General features: G+C 47.6%; 1 long non-coding RNA gene across 4 annotated transcripts in view; it reads right to left on the bottom strand.

Moving 5' to 3' along the window:
* LOC134966172 (uncharacterized) overlaps positions 1-2,973 on the bottom strand; it is a 138,082-nt gene extending 135,109 nt beyond the window's left edge. For all 4 annotated transcript variants that reach the window (XR_010188593.1, XR_010188596.1, XR_010188595.1 and 1 more), the window contains exons 1-2: positions 2,830-2,973; positions 1,531-1,585 (exon numbers count right to left, since the gene is read on the bottom strand). This is a non-coding gene — a long non-coding RNA (uncharacterized LOC134966172). The remainder of the gene's footprint in view (positions 1-1,530; positions 1,586-2,829) is intronic.
* Positions 2,974-24,524: the final 21,551 nt, after the last annotated feature.

Here is a 24,524-nt window from a genome sequence, read left to right as displayed (position 1 = left end):
TTACAGTATAGTATAGCCATATTACATTATTTATGTCTGTATGGGGTGACACTGGGAGTATATACTGTATATTTAAATGGTCTTTTTTCAAAAAGTTCTTCGGGGCAGGGAAATTAATTCTGTTTTTTTTTTTACCTACTACACTAATTAGAAATAATTAGGATCTTGTTTTTATCAGTGTATTGTATTCAGTGTATCTCTTGTAATTATTTACTAGTGTGATATCACCAGTGTCAGACTGGGGTATGAACGGCCCACCATGGGAATGCAGTGGTATGGGCACATGTTTAGGGGTGTGGTTAATCTCCAAAGGGGGTGTGACCAGCCACCTTATTGGTTTGCCGAAACATTAGTGCATGGGCTGGTCCCATTGATAAAAATGTATAGTAAATACTGCTAGTGTATACGTGAGTATGTACCAGATTAATAACAGTAGTGTCTGTATAAATACACCATAGGCCTGTGCAGTATAAGGTAACATCAAGGTTGTAGCTACCATAGGTGCAGGGAGTGCAGCTGCTATGGGGCCCAGAGCTGAGAGGGGCCCACCTTCCCTGTCAAAGTTACATGTGTTATATACATTTTCAACCATTGGGTGGTACATAGGGGGCCCTTACAAACATTTGCCTTTCATCCTACAATATATCTAGTTACACCCCTAGACCTGCTCATTCTACTGTGGTATAAAATGTACTGGAGGGCATTATAATGTTACATGTAGTAACATGAACTAGGGCACTGTAATGTGGCACAATATGAAGTGGAGGCACCATAGTGTGGCATAATATGAACTGGAGGCCCTTTAATGTGGCATAATATGAACTGTGGACACTGTATATAGTAATTGGAAATAGTAATAGTGAATTAGAAATACTGTATTGCATAATGTGTACTGACAGCCCTAAAATGTAACATACTATGGTCTATAAAACAAACAAGGGCAGTTCTAGTTGGGATAACATTAACTAAGGCACTACTATAGTTCAGTACGTAAACTAGAACACTAGTATGGGGCATACAATGAACAACTGCTCCAGAGAAGTGTCTCTCTAGAAACATTGGGTCAGAGGCCGCTTCAAAATGTTGCTATTGGGCCCACAAACTTCTGGTTACGCCCTTGGGTAACATATAATATGTAATTGAAATGTACAGTCTGGAGCCTGATCCCTAGGGGAGGAGGTGGGGGCTACAGGCAGTGGGGTCCACCGGGGGTTTCCCCTGTCCCCCTATTGTCCAGTCCAACAATGAATATAATTTACATAAACATATTCATAGATACGTACAGATAACTGAGGTCTAGATAAACACAAATTATTGCGTCACCTACAAATGACTATCACTATGCAGTTCAAGAGCCTAGCAGATAGGCCCCATTGAAATGTATGTTATGGTCATATGTAAGGCAAAGATTGTGATAAAATAAATCAATGTACTGTATTATAGGCACTGCAGCATCGGGATATGGAACATATCTCATTCATTATATGAATAGAGGGGTTTGGTTTATGAGATGACATAGATTCCTCTTACTCTTAGCTTGGGTAACAGCTCCTTACGTCAAGGGTGAGGTCTTGGAAAGCTGTTCCTGTAGTGAAGAACATAAAATATGTGGGTTACACAATATGTATCAGAAATGATTTACTCCAGCCTCATTAAGAGCATCCACTTAATCCTGACTGTGTATCCCATGTTCTTTCATTTATTTTGTAACTGCATTTATTATCATGATCTGTTGTTGGTGTTGTTGTTTTTTTCCTTAACAATTCATTTTAATTCTTAGCATAGTTACACGAAAATAAAAACTTTAATAACTTGGGTTCTCAAGGCTTTAGCACACACACATGCCTCTCAAGTTTAACAGTGTTAACCAGTTATCTACTGGATAGCAGCCTATTCAGGTTCTGCTCGAGGTGATATGTGATAAATGTTTTGTGGTTATCCAGAGGGCTTACCCACAGTGGTTGCAGTATCATTAGAGAATGTGGCTGTTCGGGGTATAATGCCACTCATTTGTGGTGTGTGGGCGTTCCAGTGGAGTTTGCGTGATTGATTAAACCGCATGTGCTAAAGACAAGTAATATTATTAATATTATTATTCTTGTATTACTTTTGGATTACATATGTACACACACAGTTGGAACGCTTCCGTCATTCTCCCAGAAGGGCTTGTGAGCTTTCCAGGTATAACAATTAGCTGTAACGAAAGGCAGTGGATTAATTAAGGGTACAGCACCTAAATGAATTTGGGATTTTAAGATAAAAATAAATTCCGCTTTTATTGTTCTAAAGACCCTTAGGAACTAATTGCTTGATCCTTATATGTGTGTAATACATCTGAGTGCTCCAGCAATCTGTCTGCGCCGTTCTCTTCCATTATTAAAATGTCCGGTGGCCCGGTGCCAGGCATTACAGAGACGTCCAATGTGTATAGTGAAAATCATTGTATCTCTAGGCCAACTTACAGTGTCGGCAAAGTGCCACTGCTACTATAAAACGAGACATTGACATGTATTTCCTTCTCTTTTACTGTAAGAAAACAATGTTTTTTCTAACTGGAAACGTATGTTGTACTTAGTTATTAATTCTTTTTGTCTGCTCATGGCATCGTGACCAACATATTTTTTAATTTGTATAACATACTTTTCTCATCATGTAATCTCTCAGTCTGTCTGTCCGAGGTCTACAGGGCTTTTCTAGCACATTCTCTGTAATCTGTTACACCAAGCTCTGTGCTTATTCTTACTCAGCGGCTTTTACAAAGTGGCAATAATATGAACACGTCAACACTTACAGCATATAACAACAGATATGACTTTATCACATACTTACCTACTCTCCCGGAAGCTTTTTGGGGTAGCCCCCCGCACCCCCGGAAGAGTGGGCAGGTCTCCCGCATCCTGCTCGCACCCTAGTGATGCGAGCAGGATGGAGAGATAACCTCCCGCGGGTCCGTCGGGTGGAGAAGAGGTTAAAATGACGCAAATCGCGCCATTTTAGCCCCGCCCCCTTCCCGTGGACCCACGAATCGCGGCATTTCCCGGTGCGGGGGCGGGGCTTAGTGATGTCACAGCCCCCCCCCCCCCCCCCCCCCCCCCCCCCCCCCGAAGACACCTGCACCTGCACAGTCCGGCCCCGCCCCCCGAAGACACCTACAATGTAGGTAAGTATGCTTTATCATAGTCATTTGTAAGATATTACGATATTTACCACATATTCTGGAGCATCTAGCAGTGAAAACCAGTTGCATACCAGTATTCGGAATCCCGACACCAGACTCCCGACGCTGGTTAGAAGACCAATGCTGGGATCCAGACATCGATTACAATCCCGATGCCGGAATTCCGACTGTTGGCATCCCGATCGGCATTGTGCCGGGGAAAGTTAGGGTTAGGCTACAAAAGGATGGAGAGTGGGAGAGGGAGTGTTGGAGTTTTGGAGTAACTGAATCACTTGTAGATAATAAAAAAAAACTCACTACAATGTTTTAATCATGGAAATCATTTCACTGATTTTATCACTGAAATTAATAATAAAGACTTATCATGAGGCCATGATAGTGAGATAGAATCAAGCTTACCGGGGCCAGAGCTGACGTCACACACCCTCCCTGAAAACGCTTGGGAACGCCTGCGTTTTTACAGACACTCCCAGAAAACGGCTAGTTACATACCTCCCAAACATTGGGAGATGAGGAGGAGGGACACCATGGCGTGGCCAAGCCGCGCCCACCTGAAAAGGGGGCATGACCCATAGAAAAGGGGACGTGGCTTAGTGGAAGTGCTGCGATTGCGAGCCGTGCCCCAGTTTTCCATCACTGTGGGGGCATGGCCAGCGCTCTGTGAGCTGCTGGCACGCCCCCAGTCCCTCTGACGTCAGTGAATAAACACTGTGCGCATGCTGCAGTGACTGCTGACGGGAGCCTCCCAACTACCCCCCCCCCCCCCCACCGCGCAGAGGAGGATTTACCACAAGGCAACCAAAGTGGTTGCTTAGGGCCCTATTGGTCTCAGGGGGCCCTGCTGGTCCCAGGGGGCCCTCCAACAAAGCTGTATAAAGGGCATTTCTGGTGGGCCACGAGTTTCACCGAAATTGTCTAACAGCTGGGCTGGCCGAATACTCCCATACCCTCCAACATTTTACGTAGAAAAATCGGTACAAATTAGGAAAGGGGGCGTGGCCACGGTCAATGGAAGTTTGAAGAGACAAAAATCGGTACAGACCATAAAAAAAGGTACTGTACCTGCTAAAAAGGTACAGTTTGAGGGTATGTACTCCCAGCAGGCTGTCAGTGATTACACAGCTGTTGGATGCCGGCTCCAGCGCATGCCTGTGTCTCCAGTCCTGCAGTATTGTGCATGTGACCAGTCTTGACACACGTTCCAGTGTACTTTATTACAGTATTATTTTGTAAAGCATCCACTTACTTCCATTTAGGCGTGTGTGGGGGATGGAGGAGGGGGGGGGGGGGACAGTGTTATTTTAAGTACAGTGTCTAACATCTGCCTGCTACAATCATTGCTGGGGAGGAGGCACACACTGACTGGTGATATATCAATATGCTATAATACTTTGTTTTAAGTACTACCGTGTATGGGAGTTGCCTGCTACAATCAGTGGGGCACTGATCTATAATCAATACAGTCACACTGACTGAGGGGTGAAATGTTGGGTATTATAAGGGCACCTACTAGGCTTCTACACTCAGTAAGTATGGGGGGGAGGGGAGAGGAACTATATATAATGCAGTCAACACTAATGTAATTGAGTGTAATAATAAGTATTATAGGTATGGGTGCCTGCATTATATATCTGTGCCCCCCCCCCCCCCCCCCACACACACACACACACACATGTAACACATCGCCTATCCCCTATTAGCAGGTACCCCATCCCTTATAATATCCATTACTGCACCCCTCAGTCAGTGGCTGCATTGACTATACAGTATATCAGTACCTTTAGTCTGACTCCATTATACGAGGTCTGACAATTAAGTTAGAGAACTATCCACCATGCAGTAGAGGATTTACCACTAGGCAACCAAAGCAACCAGAAGGGCCTGGTGGGTTGCAGGGGATTGCTGATGGATCATGGAGTCAGGATGGCATTTCTGATTTCTGCCAAAAATGTCCAAGTGCCGGGCTGGCTGAATACTTCCAGCAGGCTGCCTGTGACTAGATAGCTGCCAGGTGTGATTTTAAGGGCAGCACGGATGGTGTAATGGTTAGCATTACTGCCTCACAACACTCAGGTCATGGAATCAATTCGCACCATGGCCCTAATTGTGTGGAGTTTGTATATTCTCCCCGTACTTGCGTGGGTTTCCTCCAGGTACTCCGGTTTCCTCCCACAAATCAAAATATATACTGATAAGTTAATTGGCTACAAACAAAATTAACCCTAGCGTGAATGTGTACACGTGGTAGGAAATATAGATTGTAAGCTCCACTGGGGCAGGGACTGATGTAATGGCCACATGTTCTCTGTAAAGTGCTGCGGAATATGTGTGCGCTATATAAATAACTGGTAATAAATAATAATCAATACACTAGTACAACTACCATCCTTCCTGCTATAATCGGCGGGGGGGCAGATTGGGGAGCATACACTGACTGGGAGGTGGCAGAATGAGCAGGGACCTGTCTTCTACAATTGGTGGGGGGGGCACACTAGGGATGAGGAAGGGGGGCCCCAAATCAGTAACTCGCTTAGGGCCTCATGAGGTCTAAATCAGCCTCTACCACCGCGGGACACTGTGGCCCATGGGTGGAACAGTCCCAAAAAATGGGACTGTCCTGCGAAAATCAGGACAGTTGGAAGGTATGCAGGTACCACCCCCAAACGCCCCCGCTTCCTGTCAATCACCTTGCGCCCACCTAGCGATCATAATTTTCACACAATTCTGTCGCTGTTTGGCGTCACACCTGTGCATTGCGATTTATATGCATGCGCAGACATTTGATAATCGGCTACTGTGCGAATTCGCACAACAGCGACCATGTCTGAATCTGTCCCATAGTGCAGCTGTCAGAAGCATGCCCCCTATACATAGTTACTAAAACAGCACAGTCACTTGTGAGTCTGGACACAGCACAATACAGCAGAGCATAGCGTAGCATTCAGCAGCGTGTCCTGTATACACAGTCACTTTAAGCAGAGCCACTTGTGGGTCTGGACACAGCACAATACAACAGCATGCCCCCTATACAAAGTCAGTTAAAGAGCACAGCCACTTGTGAGTCTGGACACAGCACAATACAGCAGAGCATAGCGTAGCATTCAGCAGCATGCAGCTTGTCCTGTATACACAGAGCCGGCTATAGGCATAGGCAAACTAGGCAATTGCCTAGGGCATTTGATATGCCTAGGGGCATCAGAAGCTTTTGCTGATTAAAATGATATGCGGCATGCCTATATTCTGTGTGTAGCATTTCATATGCAGATACAGCCACAGTCTCACACAGTATATAGGCATGCTGCATATCATTTTAATCAGCAGAAGCTGCTTGTGCATCCTAGCCACATAGCAATGCAAATAAGATGCATTTAAATAAAAAAGGTGCCCGACGTTAGCATTGAGGCAAGCTTTATAAGGACACATCTGTATCCAAGCAGAGGCAGAGGTCACAGTGTTAGTGGCAGTGTGAGTGCTGTGTGCATGTGAGTGGGTTGGTTGTGCAGTAGTGTTCAGAATATGTGTAGGAGCATTATGTGTGTCATGTAAAAATGCATTAATAATGTGCAACATATGTGTAAGGGGCACTGTGTGTGTCATTATATGTATAAGGGCATTAATAATGTGCGGCATATGTGTAACGGTACTACTGTATGTGTGTCATTATGTGTATAGGGGCACTAATAATGTGCAGCAAATGTGTAAGGGGCACTATGTGTGTCATTATGTGTATAAGGGCATTAATAATGTGCGGCATATGTGTAAGGGACATTATGTGTAAAAGGGCATTAATAAAGGTTGTCATAATGTGTAAGGTGCATTATGTTTATAAGGACATTAATAATGCGTCTCATATGTCTAAGGGGCATTAATGTGTAGAATTATGTGTATAAATGCATTACTAATGTGTGGCATTATGTGTATAAGGTGCTCTACTATGTGGCATTGCGCATAGAAAGGGCACTACTGTGTCGTCTAATGTGAATAAAGAGCAATAGGGTGTGGTGTAATGTGAATAAGGAGCAATTCAGTGTGATGTAATGTGAATAAGGGGCTCTACTGTGAGGAGAAACATTTATAAGGTAAAGTGATACTACTGTGGGATGTAATTTGAATTATGGACACTATCGCATGATCAAATGTGAATAAAGTTGCAGTACTGTGTGGCGTAATTGGATTTGGGGGTACTCTTGTGTGGCCATGCCCCTTGCCAGCAAAAACACACCCCTTTTTGGGCTGTGCGCCAAATGTGCGAACTGTTCCTATTTAAAATATAGGGGGTACAAATACCAAATTAAGGCCTGCTATGGGTGAGGGGTGATGGGAAAGAGGTGCAAGGTCAGAGGCGGAACCAGCGGTGGTGCTAGTGGGCACCAGCCAAAATCTTGCCTAGGGCATCATATTGGTTAGGGCCGGCTCTGTGTATACACGGTCACTTTAAGCAGAGCCACTTGTGGGTCTGAACACAGCACAATATAGCAGAGCATAGCGTAGCATTCAGCAGCATGCAGCGTGTCCTGTATACACGGTCACTTTAAGCAGAGCCACTTGTGGGTCTGGACACAGCACAATACAGCAGAGCATAGCGTAGCATTCAGCAGCATGCAGCGTGTCCTGTATGCACAGTCACTTTAAGCAGAGCCACTTGTGGGTCTGGACACAGCACAATACAACAGCGTGCCCCCTATACAAAGTCAGTTAAAGAGCACAGCCACTTGTGAGTCTGAAAACAGCACAATACAGCAGCGTGCCCCCTACACATAGTGCCAGTGGTGGAACTACTGCTGGTGCAACCGGTGCATTGCACCAAGGCCTGCGGGAGTGAGAGGGCCCACAGCCGGCGATATAAGCTGTACTAATAATGAGTGTAAGTGACTCATCATAGTACGCTGCCCAGTTGCTGCGGGCCCGTAACCAAGAAGTTGACAGTCTGCTCGGAGTGGGGGAAGGGGGGGGGGGGGGATTGGGACAGATATTGCAGTACTGCCCAGTTATTTCTCTCTACGCTGTTTCCTCCCATCCATAGGGCCAGGCCCACCGCCTTCTTACCCTCAGCCTGCCCACTCTACCCTTCTATATTGCTCCTTGCCGTCCATCGGACCAGGCCAGCCCCTTCTTCCCCTCTACCTTGTTCTCTCCCGCCTGTGCTCTCTCCTGTCTGTAGGACTAGACCCTGACCCTTCTTCCCATCTACCTTGTTCTCTCTCATCTGTAGGACTAGGACCTGCCCACTTCTTCCCCTTAGCCTGCCCCCTTCTTCCCTTCTACCTTGCTCTTTCCTGTCTGTAGCACTAGTCCCCTACCCCCTTTTACCCCTCAGCCTGCCCTTCTGCCCATCTACCCTGCTGTCTCCAGTCCAGTGTACCAAGCCCGCCTCCTCCTTTCACTCCACGCTGCTGCCCTAGGCTCTTTCTACTCAGCCTGGCGCTCCGTTGAGGAGAGGACTCATGGTGAGTTCATATACAGTAGAGAGAGGTACTGAGATGTTTTCATTTATTGTGAGGAATGTAGTGCGGTGTAGTAGTGATGTAATATGTTGTATGGGTGGGTATAGAGTACATATGTAGTGCACAGGCCGGACTGCCCTCTGGCACTTCTGGCAAATGCCAAAATGGCCGATGGGCTGGCCTTGTCTAGAAATGGAGGCGTGCTGTGAGTCCACGCCCCCTGAGTCGTGACACACCCCTGTGTGCGTGTCGTGTGCCCCTGCTCCCCCGCCCATCTCCATGGAAATGGGGGCATGCCGCAAGTCCACGCCCCCTGATTTGCGGCAAGCCCCCGTGTCCACACGCCCCCCATTCACGATGAGCCCCCTTTATGTACTTTAGAGATTTTAGGGTTAGGCACTAGAGGCGGGTTAGCCGCTATACCCCCCCCCCCCCCCGGAGCCTTAGCCCTTGCCGGCACCCCTAATGACTCAGCCCTAAACACCACCCCTATTATCTTAGCTCTAGCCACCACTTCTGGTGGGTAAGGGCTAGGGTAGATGACAGGGAAGTAGTAAAATAATTGTCCTATTCCCTGTCGGCATTCTAATTGTCGAGATGCCGGTATCGGTCTTGTGACCGCCAGCATCCCGACGTCCGGGATCCTGTATCACACCCATTATACACATAAACAAATGTGTAATGTATTCTAAATACTGTGGGGCTGATTCAGATTTGCCAGCAAAGCAAAAAAATTGCAGTGACCTTGCACCTTGGCAAAACAGAGTTGCACTGCAGGTGGAGCAAATTTTAAATGTGCAGAGAGATGTAGATTTGGGAGAGGAATGTCCTAGAAAACAACTAAATTACCACCTACTGTTAAAATGAAGCTGTCCATAGGAATGGACAGCGGTGTGCTCAGGGCTGGTGCAAGGTTTCTAGGCGCCCTAGACAAAATTTTAGCCTATCAGCCCAACCCATCACTTGTGCCCCAGCTCCTCTGTGCCACCTTCCGCCGCTTCCCGACACCTGTATCCTCGGTGCCAATCCCCCACTATCCATTTACCTGTATACCAGCTCCTCAGTGACAATCTGCCCTTCCCGTCACAGTTATCCCAGCTCCTTGGTGCCGCTTCACCGCATCCCGTCTCCTGTATCCTGACTCCTCTGTGCCGCCTCCTCCTGCATGTCATCACCTGTATCTCAGCTCCTCTGTGCCTCTTTGCTTCCCCCCGCATCCTGACAAATATATCCCAGCTCCTCTGTGTTGCTTCCCCACTATTCAGTCACCTCTATACAGGCTCCTAGATGCCACTCCCCCATCCTGTCACCTGTATCCCAGCTCTTCTGTGCCTCTTTGCTTTCCTCCTCATCCCAACACCTATATCCCAGGTCCTCTGTGCCATGCCGCCATCCCATCACCTGTATCCCATCTCCACTGTGACGCTCCCCAACCATTCCATCACCTGTATCCCGTTTCCTCTGTGTAGCTTTCCCATCATTACAGCACCTGTATCTCAGCTCCTCTGTGCCAATCTGCCCATTCCATCACCTGTATCCCGGCTCCTCTATGACGCTTCCCCATCATCATCATCCAGTCACCTGTATCTCGACTCCTTAGTGCCGTTCCCCCCATCCCATCACCTGTATTCCGGTTCCTCTGTTCCACCTCCCCACCATCCCGTCACCTGCATCCTGACTCCTTGGTGCACTCCCCCCCATCCCATCACCCATACCTCCCAACATGACCCTCTCTAGGAGGGACAGAATGCTCTGCTCCTGGACTTCCCTCTTAATTTGTGATTGCCATCACCTGTGCTGAAAGACATTTCTTATCCATTAACCTGTTCAACACAGGTGATGGCAATCATAAGTTAAGAGGGACGTCCAGGAGCAAAGCATTCTGTCCCTCCTGGAAAGGGTCATGTTGAAAGGTACAGTATGCATCACCCGTATTCTGGCTCCTCTGTGTCACCACCCTGTAACCTGTATCCCGGCTCTTCGGTGTCACTTCCCGCATCCCATCACCTGTATCCCGGCTCCTCTGTGTCACTTCCCCCATCCCATCACCTGTATCCCGGCTCTTCAGTGTCACTTCCCCCATCCCATCCCCTGTATCCCGGCTCCTCAGTGCCACTTCCCCCATCCCGTCATCTGTATCCCGGCTCCTCGGTGCCACTTCCCCATCCCATCACCTGTATCCCGGCTCCTCTGTGCCACTTCCCCCATCCCGTCATCTGTATCCCGGCTCCTCAGTGCCACTTCCCCATCCCATCACCTGTATCCTGACTCCTCTGTGCCACTTTTCCCATCCCGTCACCTGTATCCCGGCTCCTCTGTGCCACTTCCCCCATCCCGTCATCTGTATCCCGGCTCCTCAGTGCCACTTCCCCAGCCCATCACATGTATCCTGACTCCTCTGTGCCACTTTTCCCATCCCGTCACCTGTATCCCGGCTCCTCTGTGCCGCTTTCCCCATTCTGTCACCTGTATCCCGGCTCCTCAGTACCGCTTCCCATCCCATCACTGGTATCCTTGCTCCTCGGTGCCGCTTCTCCCATCCCGTCACCTGTATCCCGGCTCCTCAGTCCCGCTACCCCCATCCCATCACCTGTATCCTGGCCCCTTGTGCGGCTTCCCCATCCCGTCACCTGTATCCCGGCTCCTCGGTGCAGCTTCAACCCATCATATCACCTGTATTCCAGCTCCTCTGTGCTGCCTCCTCCAATCCCATATATATATATAAATAACAAGTCCCATGTGCTCTGTATCTACATATTAAAAATCAAGATATCCTAATAATGAAATCCCACAAAAGATTGCTACAGACACCCACCCCCACTACAAACAAACATAAATTTACACCACCGACAAGTAATATCTAGATTTCTAAATGTGACATTATACTACAACCCCACCCCACATAACATTACTACGATACCCATTTCCCCAGATAATATTCAAAAATACAGCCCAATCCCAAGATAACACTAAAAAACAAACACCTTCTGCTTGAAGGGGGTCCTGCAGTGATCTCTGTCATGGTCCACACTGAGAACTGATGGCCCATACTCACTAGGAGATATGAGCGATAACGACAGATGTGAACAATCAAATCGTTCAGACCGCTCAAATCGTTCTAGTGTGTACACAGCAAACGATCATCAACGCGCGTTCCCGTGCTCGTTGGAAGCAGGTCATCAGTCGTCCATGCATGCAGCTCAATCCCCTCAATCCCAGCAGAGCAGATTGTTCATCATTCAGATCGTTTGCAACAAAACTCAGTGTGTACACTCAGTCTCATTTGTCAGGGAGTTCAAGGGAAATGGTTCATGTTCCACACTTTTCATTTTCTTTCACATTGTTCAAGTCTTCTAGTGTGTATGGGCCTTAAGCAGAGAAGGATAGGCACACAGACAAGAGCAAGGCGTGATTAGAGGAATTGGAAAAGGCAGGACCTCGGGAGGAGGGGAGGAGCCTAGGGAGGGGCAGCAGAAGGGACTTCTAGACAACAGTAGATAGGTGGCTGGTCCCGTGGGAGGGAGCAGCCAACATGCAGGGAGGGAAGGGGGCGGGAGTCATGCACAGGTGCTGGCTCCACCAGACATGTCTGAAGTCTCCACCCAATTAACTTGTGAAAACTGTGGCTCCAGCCAGCATTAAGTAAAACTAGAGATGAGTGGGTTTGGTTCCCTGAGAACTGAACCACCCCGAACTTCACGCTCCGAGCCCGGAACCGAGCCTTGCTCGGGACTTCCCGCCAGACTTGGAAACCAAAACGAGGCAAAACGTCATCATCCCGCTGTCAGATTCTCGCAAATTTGGATCCCATATAAACAGCCGCGCATCGCCGCCATTTTCACTCCGGACTTGGAGAGTGAGGGAGACAGACCTCTGTCTCTCTCTGTGGGTGGTGGCGTCGGGTGAAGTTAGTGTGTACTCTGTAGGGGTGCTGCTGCAGTCACTGTGGTGTACCTGTGCTGTGGAAGGGCTATTACACACGCTCCGGGCAGCGCCAGACGGCAAAATACTGGACGGCGTTTTGCCGCACCGTGCTGCTGAGACACATGCAGAGCAATGTGTCAATTAACACGGCACGGCTGCCGGCTTGCAGACGGAAATATCCACTGAAAGGTCTGGCTGCCGTGCCGGGGCCGTGCCGTCCTTACCGGCAGTGAGTTACGTGTGGGAATTGGCGCTTTCACACACAACAGGTTTTTTGTGCCATGCTGCTGCTACGGCGCATGCGCACAGCCTTAAACACAGCACAAAACCGTTGTGTGCGAAAGACCCTCCTTGATGGCAAAAAGCCGGACAAAGTTTGTCCGGCTTTTTGCCATCCAGGGAAAACCGGAGTGTGTGATACAGCCCTTAGGGGTGCTGTCCTGGCTGTCACTGGTGTTACATGGGCTGCAGCTGTACATGGGTGTTGCTGTCCGGGCTGTCACTGTGTTGTACAGGGTGCAGGGGCAATGTCCTCCTTTATGCTGGAAAATATAGGGGTGCTGCTGGCCTTGTATGTTGTAAAAATTCAGGGGTGCAGTTGTTAAAAATTGAAAGCACACTGCTCCTGTATGCTTTAAAACAGGGGTGGGAAACCTTTTTTCTACAAAGGGCCATTTGGATATTTATAAAATCCTTCGGGGGCCATACAAAAATTATCAATTTAAAAATTATCTTGTCCCCCAGTAGTTATGCCCCCAGTAGTTATACCCCTTAGTGGTACTGAGTGTGTGCACCAAAAAATGGGTGTGACCAATTAAAATGGGACGTGATACACATATGCCCCCAGTAGTGCAGTGCCAGATACACATATGCCAGTGCAGTGTCAGATACACATATGCCAGTGCAACATAAAGGGGTGTTGCTTTGCAGGCCTTATACGGCCCACGGGCCAGAGGTTCCCCACCCCTGCTTTAAAATATAGGGGTGCTGTTGGCCTTGTATGTTGTAAAAATTCATGGGGGCAGTTAAAAATTAAAAGCACACTGCTGTATGCTGTAAAATATAGGGGTGTTGCTGCTCAAATAACATTACACTGGCCCTGTATGCTATAAAAATTCAGGGGGTGCAGTGCTTAAAATTTAACTTTAACATATAGGGGTGCTGCTGGCTCTGTATGTTGTAAAAATTCAGAGGTACAGTTGTTAAAAATTAAAAGCACACTGCTCTTGTATACTGTAACATAAAGGGGTGTTGCTGTGCAAATAACATTACACTGACCCTGTATGTTGTCAAAATTCAGAGGTGCAGTTGTTAAAAATGAAAAGGACACTACTGTATGCTGTAAAATATAGGGGTGCTGCTGTTCAAATAAAATTACACTGGCCCTGTATGCTGTAAGTATACAGGGGTGCTGTAAAAATAAAGGGGCACTGTTCTTTTTACTGTAATAATAAAGGGGTTCTGTCCTGTGAAATGGAGAACAACAATTTGGAGGAAAAAATAGTGGAAAATCAGGAATCACTTCCAGTTCCTAGTACTAGTGCTGAAGCTGCTGCTGCCACCAGTCATGGCATTGACGATGCAATTCTATCAACATCTGCCAAGGCCGATGCCCAATGTCATAAAGGGCATGTAAAATCCAAGAAGCAAAAATTAATAATCAGAAAAAATAAAAAATTATCTGACGAGAAACGTACACTTGGCAATATGCCATTCACGACACGAAGTGGCAAGGAAAGGCTAAGGCCTTAGCCTATGTTCATAACTGGTTGCTCAGCTTCTCATGAGGATGGAAGCCCTCCTCCCTCTCGAAAATTTTTAAAAATTTAGCTTCTTAAAGCACAGGAAAATACAACTGTGCGTTCAGAGATATCACAAATCCCCAAGGAGAGTCCAAGTGTGTCCGCAGTTGCGATGTCTAGGCCTTACCTTCCCAAGACTGTATGGAAAGAGGAGGCTCCTACCACCATTTGCATGCCACCTGCAAGTGCTGGGAAGAGTACCGCCAGTCCAGTTGCTGATATTGAGATTGAGGATGCCACTGTAGACGTACACCAGGATCAAAAGGATATAGGTGTAGCTGGCGCTGAGGAGGGGGAATGCACCTGACTCAAGCACAGTGGAGAATGATTTCCGTGTTGTGCAAGGTTCTCCAACCCTTCGAACTTGCCACACGTGAAGTCAGTTCAGACGCTGCCAGCTTGAGTCAGGTCATTCCCCTCATCAGGCTTTTGCAGAAGCAGCTGGAGAAATTGAAGGAGGAGCTATGACAGAGCGGTTACGCTAAGTATGTGGGAATTGTGGATGAAGCACTTCATTCGCTTTGCCAGGATTCACGGGTGGTCAATCTGTTGAAATCAGAGCACTACATTTTGGCCACCGTGCTCGATCCTAGGTTTAAAGCCTACGTTATATCTCTCTTTCCAGCAGACACAAGTCTGCAGAGGTGCATGTTCAACTCAAGTGGAACATGACCTTTCAAAAGCTCCTCCTTCATTTTCTTCCGCAACTGGGTCTGCGAGGAAAAGGATAAAGTTTCCTAGCCCACCCGCTGGCGGTGATGCAGGGCAGTCAGGAGCAAGTGTTGACTTCTGGTCCGGACTGAAGGACCTGCCAACGTTTACTGACATGTCTACTGTCACTGCATATGATGCTGTCACAATTGAAAGAATGCTGGAGGATTATATCGGTGACAGCATCCAAGTAGGCATGTCAGATAGTCCGTAAGTATACTGGCAGGAAAAAGAGGCAATTTGGAGGCCCTTGCACAAAGTGGCTTTATTTTACCTAAGTTGCTCCCCCCCCTCCAGTGTGTACTCCAAAAGAGTGTTTAGTGCAGCCAGTAACCTTGTCAGCGATCGGCATAGGAGGTTACTTCCACAAAATGTGGAGAAGATGATGTTCATCAAAATGAATTATACATTCCTCCAGGAAGACCTTTACCAGCAATTGCCTCCAGAAAGTACACAGAGACCTGTGATGGTGGATTCCAGTGGGGACAAATGAATACTCTGTGAGGATGTACACACTGAAACGGGTGAGTATTCAGAGGATGAGGATGACATCTTGCCTCTGTAGAGCCAGTTTGTGCAAGGAGAGATTAATTGCTTTTCAGTCGTGTGGCAGACCCTGTCGCTGAAGTGATTGGTTTGTTAAAGTGTGCATGTCCTGTTTATACAACATAAGGGTGGATGGGAGGGCCCAAGGACAATTCCATCTTGCACCTCTTTTTTTTCTTTGCATTATGTGCTTTTTGGGGCCTAGTTTTTAAAACTGCTATCCTGTCTGCCACTGCAGTGCCACTCCTAGATGGGCCAGGTGTTTGTGCTGCTCACTTGGGTCGCTTATCTTAGTCATCCAGCGACCTCTGTGCAACCTTTTGACCTAAAAACAATATTGTGAGGTGCGAGTGTAATACCCTGAAGTATTACAGGAATTGGGGACCCCCTTGTTTTTTTCACATAGAGGAACTACAAAGCCCAGGGTAGAACAGGGCTGAACTTTGGTGCTCCCTGTCAGATTGGGACAGGGAGTTTGGCACCACTGTTCTTGGAAGAATTCCCCCTCCTCAGCAACAACAAAACCTGGGAAACTGGGCCCCTTATTGATGGCCCCCCCCCCCCCGGGCTGTAGGGCAGAATTGGCCAGGGGAGGGCTGTTGCTGGGGCTCAGGAGCCAGTAGGGACCCAGGAGAGGAGAGGTCTTCCAGGAGGCACCACTGCGCGAGAGAGGGGAAAGCCCGTGGAAGAATGGAAAGATTACCTGGGAAGGTGTCACGATGTAGCCGCCAGGAGTCTGCATCAGCCGAGCCGCTGCCGGGATGTAGAGCGATGACCTGCCTGGGGAAGAAGAGAAGCCGCCTGCCAAGCCGTGGGGATCGTCAGCGCTGAAGAGGACCAGAGACCCTACCTGAGGAGAAGAGCTGGCCGCGGCAGTGCCAGCAGGGATGGAACGTGAAGAAGACCGCCACTGCTGAGAGATTGGAACGCTGAGCCGGAGGAACCGCAGGCCGTCCAGGTATGCAGCGATGACCTCTGTACCCTGGATCCGGCAGAAGAGCGGCCACTGGGTTGGTGAGAAGCGCGCAGGCATCGCGGAGGACGACCCGGCTGAGAAGACCCCAGCGAGGACCCCGGGCAGCATCACTGGAGAATACCGCAGCTGGAGCACAGTGGACCCGGAGAAGACCCCTGGCTGGCAGTGAAAGGATGGCGCAGACCAGTGTGAGGACAACGAGGACCAGAGCCACTGTAAAAGAAAGAAGACCTCCCCGGAGCACAGCCGACCTCAGGGCAGCGCTGAAGACTCGGATGATCGGAGGTGGCAGAAGCGCCGCAACGAGTGATGAGAGTACTGGCACACCTTCCACTGCATAACTCTGCCCTGTGAATTCCCTTTCCGCTGCATAACTCTGCCCTGTGAATTCCCTTCCGCTGCTCAACTCTGCCCTGTGAATTCCCTTCCGCTGCTCACCTCTGCAAATGGGGAAAAGTTATTTAAAAAGGGGGTAGGCTCCCCTTTACCACTGACCAGCATTTTAATTTAATAGGGGGTAGGCTCCCCTTAAGTCCCCAGTGCCCCAACATATTGTTTTATAGAAAAGGGAGTAGGCTCCCCTTTCGCCAGTGCCCTGCAGGACTGAAATATTTAGGGGGTAGGCTCCCCTTGTGTGTTTGGTTGTTAACCTCATCAGTTGAATATAGGGGTTAAGCTCCCCTCAACCACTGTCCACAGAATTATGTTGGGGTGATCCTCCCTCCTTCGGTGTCATGGTTAAAGTTTAATGCATTTGTCCGCTATTCTAAAATGCTGGTATTTGTTGTTCATTTATGCAAGCTCTGCCCAGCCATGTGAAAGTTAATGTTCATGCAACCGTCTGCTATTCTGCAATGCTGATACTTCTGGTTAATTTATGCAACCTCTGCCCTGCCGGTTGAAAGTTAATATACCTGTATGCTAATTGCTACTTCAAAGGCGGGATTTTATTGACTGTGTTATGCAACCTCCGGCAAGCAGTGCTTCTCAAAGCTAATATACTTGTATGCTTATTGTTATTTGGAAGGCGTGTTATAATTGACTGTGTTATGCAAGCTCCGCCCAGCAGTGCATCTCAAAGCTAATATACCTATATGCTTATTGTTACTTGGAAGGCGGGTTATAATTGACTGTGTTATGCAAGCTCCACCCAGCAGTGTCTTTTAAAGTTAATATACCTGTATGCTTATTGTTACTTGGAAGGCGGGTTATAATTGACTGTGTTATGCAAGCTCCGCCCAGCAGTGTCTTTCAAAACTAATATACCTGTGTGCTTATTGCTACTTCAAAGGCGGGATTTTATTGACTGTGTTATGCAAGCTCCGCCCAGCAGTGCCTCTCAAAACTAATATACCTGCTGGCTATACAAGACTGAGTGCTATTTAAAGATGACGCCCGCTTGCTACCTGTTCCCGCAATTCGCCTGTATAAGCACTACTGTTGGCTATACAAGACTGTGCTATTTAAAGACGACACCCGCTTGCTACCTGTCCCCGCAATTCACCTGTATAAGTGCTACTGCTGGCTATACAAGACTGTGTGCTATTTAAAGACGACGCCCGCTTGCTACCTGTTCCCGCAATTCACCTGTATAAGTGCTACTGCTGGCTATACAAGACTGTGTGCTATTTAAAGACGATGCCCGCTTACTACCTGTTCCCGCAATCACCCTGTATAAGTGCTACTGCTGGCTATACAAGACTGTGTGCTATTTAAAGACGACGCCCGCTTGCTACTTGTTCCCGCAATTCACTGTGTACAAGTGCTACTGCTGGCTATACAAGACTGTGCTATTTAAAGACGATGCCCGCTTGCTACTCGTTCCTGCAATTCACCTGTATAAGTGCTACTGCTGGCTATACAAGACTGTGTGCTATTTAAAGATGACGCCCGCTTGCTACCTGTTCCCGCAATTCGCCTGTATAAGCGCTACTGCTGGCTATACAAGACTGTGCTATTTAAAGACGACGCCCGCATGCTACCTGTTCCCGCAATTCACCTGTATAAGTGCTACTGGTGGCTATACAAGACTGTGCTATTTAAAGACGACGCCCGCTTGCTACCTGTTCCCGCAATTCACCTGTATAAGTGCTACTGCTGGCTATACAAGACTGTGTGCTATTTAAAGACGACGCCCGCTTGCTACCTGTTCCCGCAATTCACCTGTGTAAGCGCTACTGCTGGTTATACAAGACTGTGTGCTATTTAAAGACGACGCCCGCTTGCTACCTGTTCCCGCAATTCACCTGTACAAGTGCTACTGGTGGCTATACAAGACTGTGTGCTATTTAAAGACGACGCCCGCTTGCTACCTGTTCCCGCAATTCACCTGTATAAGCGCTACTGCTGGCTATACAAGACGGCGTGCTATTTAAAGACGATGCCCGCTTGCTACCTGTTCCCGCAATTCACCTGTATAAGTGCTACTGCTGGCTATATAAGACTGGGTTATGCGGAGAAAACGCCAGCTTATCTCAAGGTTTCTTTCTGTTACTGTTACCTTTAACATTTAATAATAAAATGGAGCTGGATCCTGTACATTGTGTCGTCATTATGTCTGAGGGGTAAAGCAGGTCTGCCACTCTGATCACCCGAACCTGATTTATTATAGTGCCCCACAATTAGTATCAGTTCCGGCACCGGATTTGTGGATGTTACATGAGGTGTTCAGAATAGACTGGAAATGAATGCTATTGAGGTTAATAATACCGAAGGATTGAAATGACCCCCAAATTCTGTGATTTTAGCTGGTTTTGTGTTTTTTTTCAAAAAAATCATCCAGATCTAAAACCAAAACCCAAAAGGGTGGTTTTGACAAAACCAAAGCAGATGCAAAACACAAGCGGCGATCCAGATACAATGCCAAAAGATGAAAAGTAAAATAAGGATGTCTCATTGAATCATCTGCAGTCGATGGTCGATGGAATCATCTGTATAGATGATCGATGGCCATCCCTAGCTGTCCAGCATTTGTGTTATACATGCAAAGCAGCCAGTGTTTACCTTGCATGCATAATAAAAGAAAATGTATTTGCAACTCTTGCATTGCAGCGTGTTGTGTCCAGGTGCAATGTTGCTCCTCTTGTTACTATGCCCCTAACACTGAATCAGATCCCTGTATAGCATATCATTTCATGTATGAGGGGTTTATTTTGTGTCAGTTTGTGCCAGCACATCCAGAGCTATTTGCATTGCCAAAACCACTTCAAACGCATCACAGGAACCATGAAATAAGTTTGTCACCTAGCGGGGAAAGTGTACAGCTTCAAAAGGACCTCTGCCATGACTCATGTCCTCTCATAGGAGAACCTTCTGACACCTTCCAAGACACCAGGGTGTATATTTACTAAAGGTCAATTTTTGGTCAATTTAAAATTTTTCTTTTATTGTTCTGTCGATTTTTACTCGATTTTACAAATTGGAGATTTACTAAAGGCGAAAGCGACTGAAAAATCAATGGAAAAAAAAAATCACCGACCAAAATCGTACATCGATGTTTTTCCCAGATTTATTAAATGGCGGTTTTTAAATCAACCAAAAGCTTACCTCAAAATCGAGGGACACCACGCCCAAACAATAGAAGCACTGTTCGAATCACTATGATCTGTGCAGTGCTTCTTAGAGTTAAATTAAATCAAAGAGTTAGGAATGAATAAGTTAAAAATAAAAAATATAAACAATGTGGGATACCACACAAAAGCACAACCAACCGTATGCCGCGGTACCAGAACGGGCTGATCTGTGCAGGTCGGGTTTGCCGTTGTTTTGTCCCTTTTTACCATCGGATTTGAAGTGAAAGTTCAAAATCGAAGCAAACAGAAGTGTAAAATCCGACATTGATGACAGGTTTCAATTGAAGTTGAAACACTAAGGATGACAGATATGTGGATTTTGCAGCCGAAAAATGCTGTCGATGTCAGACAGTTTTAAATCGGTTTAGTCAAACCTTTAGTAAATCTACCCTTAAGTCTCCATCCCTGCTGTGCACACAGAAAGTAGACACATGAGCTGCCAGCACATGATGGTTACACATATCATATAGACGAGTTTAATTTTAGCCCAAATACGTCATACATTTAACAGTAGGTGTGCCCAATCGCATATTTACAGACGTAAAGATGAACTACTACTAATTATCGCACATAGGGGGTCATTCCGAGTTGATCGCTCGCTAGCTACTTTTAGCAGCCGTGCAACCGCACAGTCGCCGCCCCCGGTGGTGTGTATTTTCGCTTTGCAAGTGTGCAAATCCCATTGAAAGCTAAGAATTCCTATTTTCAGTAACTGGAGGTATCTGTAGTCAAGCAAGCTGCCCTCCCACAGGAAAATGATACATATTAAGCCCACTCCACTATCCACCCCTCCCCTGTGTATAAAACACCCTCTAACACCCTGGAAGTCATGTACCAGGGCCCCTTCATTCAGCCCAATGCCCCCTTCTACAGTTTAGTGTTTTCCTACCCCATCTTCCAACATCTGTGCTGTAAAGGAGTAATTAGAAGAAATTACTGCTCCAGGTCCTACATGCTGTTCGGAAGATAGAACACCCCCACCGCCCGCGGGACATCAATGCAGCGGCTGATAGCACCCCCCACCCCTACCGCTGGAGGATGGGTAGGGGCCCCAGTGCATTGGTTTGCCCAGGGGCCTGCACTGCTGTTAAAATGTCCCTGTAGCTTTATTCCCCACATTTGGAGGAGTCAAAATATTAAAATACAATTAACGGGCATTGAAAACATGCACATTCACAGCCACCACATCAAAACTACAAAACTAGTACAGCTGTGCCCTCATACTCTATAGCTTTAGGCTCCTCTCTTAAGCGTGTATTATTCACTAAAAATGTGCATCTTATTTGCAGGGTCCGTCACTAGCCCTGGTGACACCTGGTCCGGATTAAAGACTCCATGTGTGTGCCTATGGTGCGCACCGCTAATAGAACGTGGTTTCACGGAAGGAGCATGGTTTCATGTAAAGGGGGCGTGGTCTTGCGTCCTGACCCCCATTTTCGTCTTTCCGGGGATCTCGGAGATGCTGTGCTGCCCCGGAGACTGTTTGTCTGCAGTGCCAGCTCCTACACTTTTACAGGAGCCGAATCCTGCACATAATGTTAAAGCGCAGAACCCGGGTCCTGTCACTGAAGAGGAGCCGGTATTTTGGTGTCATCCATCAGCGGGTGATACCCAGGAGCGCCCACACTCCCTGCATGCCAGTAGTGATGCCACTGCTTATTTGTACAAGCAGAGCCGGCCCTAACCAATATGATTGTTTTTTGCCGAAAATGCGGCTTATTTGCATTACTATGTGGCTAGGATGCACAAGCAGCTTCTGCTGATTAAAATGATATGCAGCATGCCTATATACTGTGTGCGACTGTGGCTGTATCTGTATACGAAATGCTACGCTACAGTGATTTCCAGGAATACACTGTAACGTAGCATTTTGTATGCAAATACAGTTGCAGTCACACACAGAATATAGGCATGCCACATATCATTTTAATCAGCAGAAGCTGCTTGTGCCCCTAGGCATACCAAATGCCCTAGGCCTAGGGCCTGCTCTGTGTACAAATGCCGCCGGACGGGATCCCAGCAGTCTAAATACTGATGCCAGAATCCCCAATGGAGCTCAGGATCCCGGTGTCAAAATAATGACGCCCACAATCCCGATTGTTCTTCCAGTGGGACGCGCTTGCGTCCTGCCACGGGGGGGGGGGGGGGGGAGTTGTTAGGTTTAGACATTAGACAGGGGGTTAGGGTGTAGGTATGGGATTGGTATGGTTAGGTACCGGGGAGGGGGGATTAGAGTTAGGCACTTGGAAGGGGTTAGGGTTAGGAACCAAGTAAGGGAGGTGTAGGCTTAGGCAGCAGGGAAGGGAGGGTTATGCACCACCGGGGAGGGTTAGGGTTAGGAACCCACAAGGGTTAGTGTAGGGGGCAGCGGAGGATTAGCGTACTTTTTGAGGGGCTGTTGGGATTCTGGTGGCCGGGATGCCGCTGTCGGGATTCTGACCACCGGCATTCCGTCCATCAGGTTATCATACTGAATCCAGTCCTAGGACGCAGGTCTGATCACTACTGCAGCAGGAGGCGGCTATTACAAGGAGACGTCTCCTGCTGCAGTAGTGATCCTACGTGCATCTTAGGACTGGATTCAGTATGATATCCCAGTGGACGGGATGCCGGCCCTCAGCCCTTGCCTGCCAAGGTAAAAAGCTGCAAGAGTGGGTGTGCAGTGTAAGAAATGGGGAAGAAACATTCAAGGGGGATGGGCGTACACAGGGCACGCGTGGAATTTAAACACAGTGAAAGCTGTGCAATCAATCTGGCAGCACTTATCAAGTGCATGAAAGGGAAGGGTCACAGCAAACAGAAAACAAAAGGGGTGGGATTTTTTCCCCCAGGTATCCCCCTGCACACTAAATAGTACTTGCAACCATACTTGAAAACTTTATAGTAATAGAAATTGAGAGATATTTGTTGCAAATGCATGATAAGCTGTCGGGCTCCTTCACGGCCTCTCTGATTACAGGCAGTCCCTACACTGCATGGTAACAGTACCCACTCAGGGCCCTGTAATTGTCTATTGTGAGACCTCATGATAAAGGCACATACAGAAATACACCCAAATTGAAAGCTAGCTTACCTAGGAACCACCCCTGGGATCTCCAAGTAGAACTACAGGTACCAGCATTCCTTCCAAATGCTGACCCTATACAATGCCTCTGACTACTGCAAACACAGTGAAATATGCTCAGTCAATGTGGCAGCACTCATCAGGTGCATGAAAGGGAGGGGTCACAACAAACAGATAACACAAGGAGGAGGAGGGGGAGACTTTTTCCCCCGTAGGTATCCGCTGCCCACTAAGTAGTACTTGTAACAATACTTTAAAACTATATGGTAGAGATGAGCGCCTGAAATTTTTCGGGTTTTGTGTTTTGGTTTTGGGTTCGGTTCCGCGGCCGTGTTTTGGGTTCGAACGCGTTTTGGCAAAACCTTACCGAATTTTTTTTGTCGGATTCGGGTGTGTTTTGGATTCGGGTGTTTTTTTCAAAAAACACTAAAAAACAGCTTAAATCATAGAATTTGGGGGTCATTTTGATCCCAAAGTATTATTAACCTCAAAAACCATAATTTACACTCATTTTCAGTCTATTCTGAATACCTCACACCTTACAATATTATTTTTAGTCCTAAAATTTGCACCGAGGTCGCTGTGTGAGTAAGATAAGCGACCCTAGTGGCTGACACAAACACCGGGCCCATCTAGGAGTGGCACTGCAGTGTCACGCAGGATGTCCCTTCCAAAAAACCCTCCCCAAACAGCACATGACGCAAAGAAAAAAAGAGGCGCAATGAGGTAGCTGTGTGAGTAAGATTAGCGACCCTAGTGGCCGACACAAACACCGGGCCCATCTAGGAGTGGCACTGCAGTGTCACGCAGGATGGCCCTTCCAAAAAACCCTCCCCAAACAGCACATGACGCAAAGAAAAAAAGAGGCGCAATGAGGTAGCTGTGTGAGTAAGATTAGCGACCCTAGTGGCCGACACAAACACCGGGCCCATCTAGGAGTGGCACTGCAGTGTCACGCAGGATGTCCCTTCCAAAAAACCCTCCCCAAACAGCACATGACGCAAAGAAAAAAAGAGGCGCAATGAGGTAGCTGTGTGAGTAAGATTAGCGACCCTAGTGGCCGACACAAACACCGGGCCCATCTAGGAGTGGCACTGCAGTGTCACGCAGGATGTCCCTTCCAAAAAACCCTCCCCAAACAGCACATGACGCAAAGAAAAAAAGAGGCGCAATGAGGTAGCTGACTGTGTGAGTAAGATTAGCGACCCTAGTGGCCGACACAAACACCGGGCCCATTTAGGAGTGGCACTGCAGTGTCACGCAGGATGTCCCTTCCAAAAAACCCTCCCCAATCAGCACTTGATGCA

Source organism: Pseudophryne corroboree, chromosome 10 (assembly GCF_028390025.1).
Source record: "Pseudophryne corroboree isolate aPseCor3 chromosome 10, aPseCor3.hap2, whole genome shotgun sequence".
NCBI classification, from domain to species: Eukaryota; Metazoa; Chordata; class Amphibia; order Anura; family Myobatrachidae; genus Pseudophryne; species Pseudophryne corroboree.
This window is presented reverse-complemented; position numbering and strand designations above follow the sequence as displayed.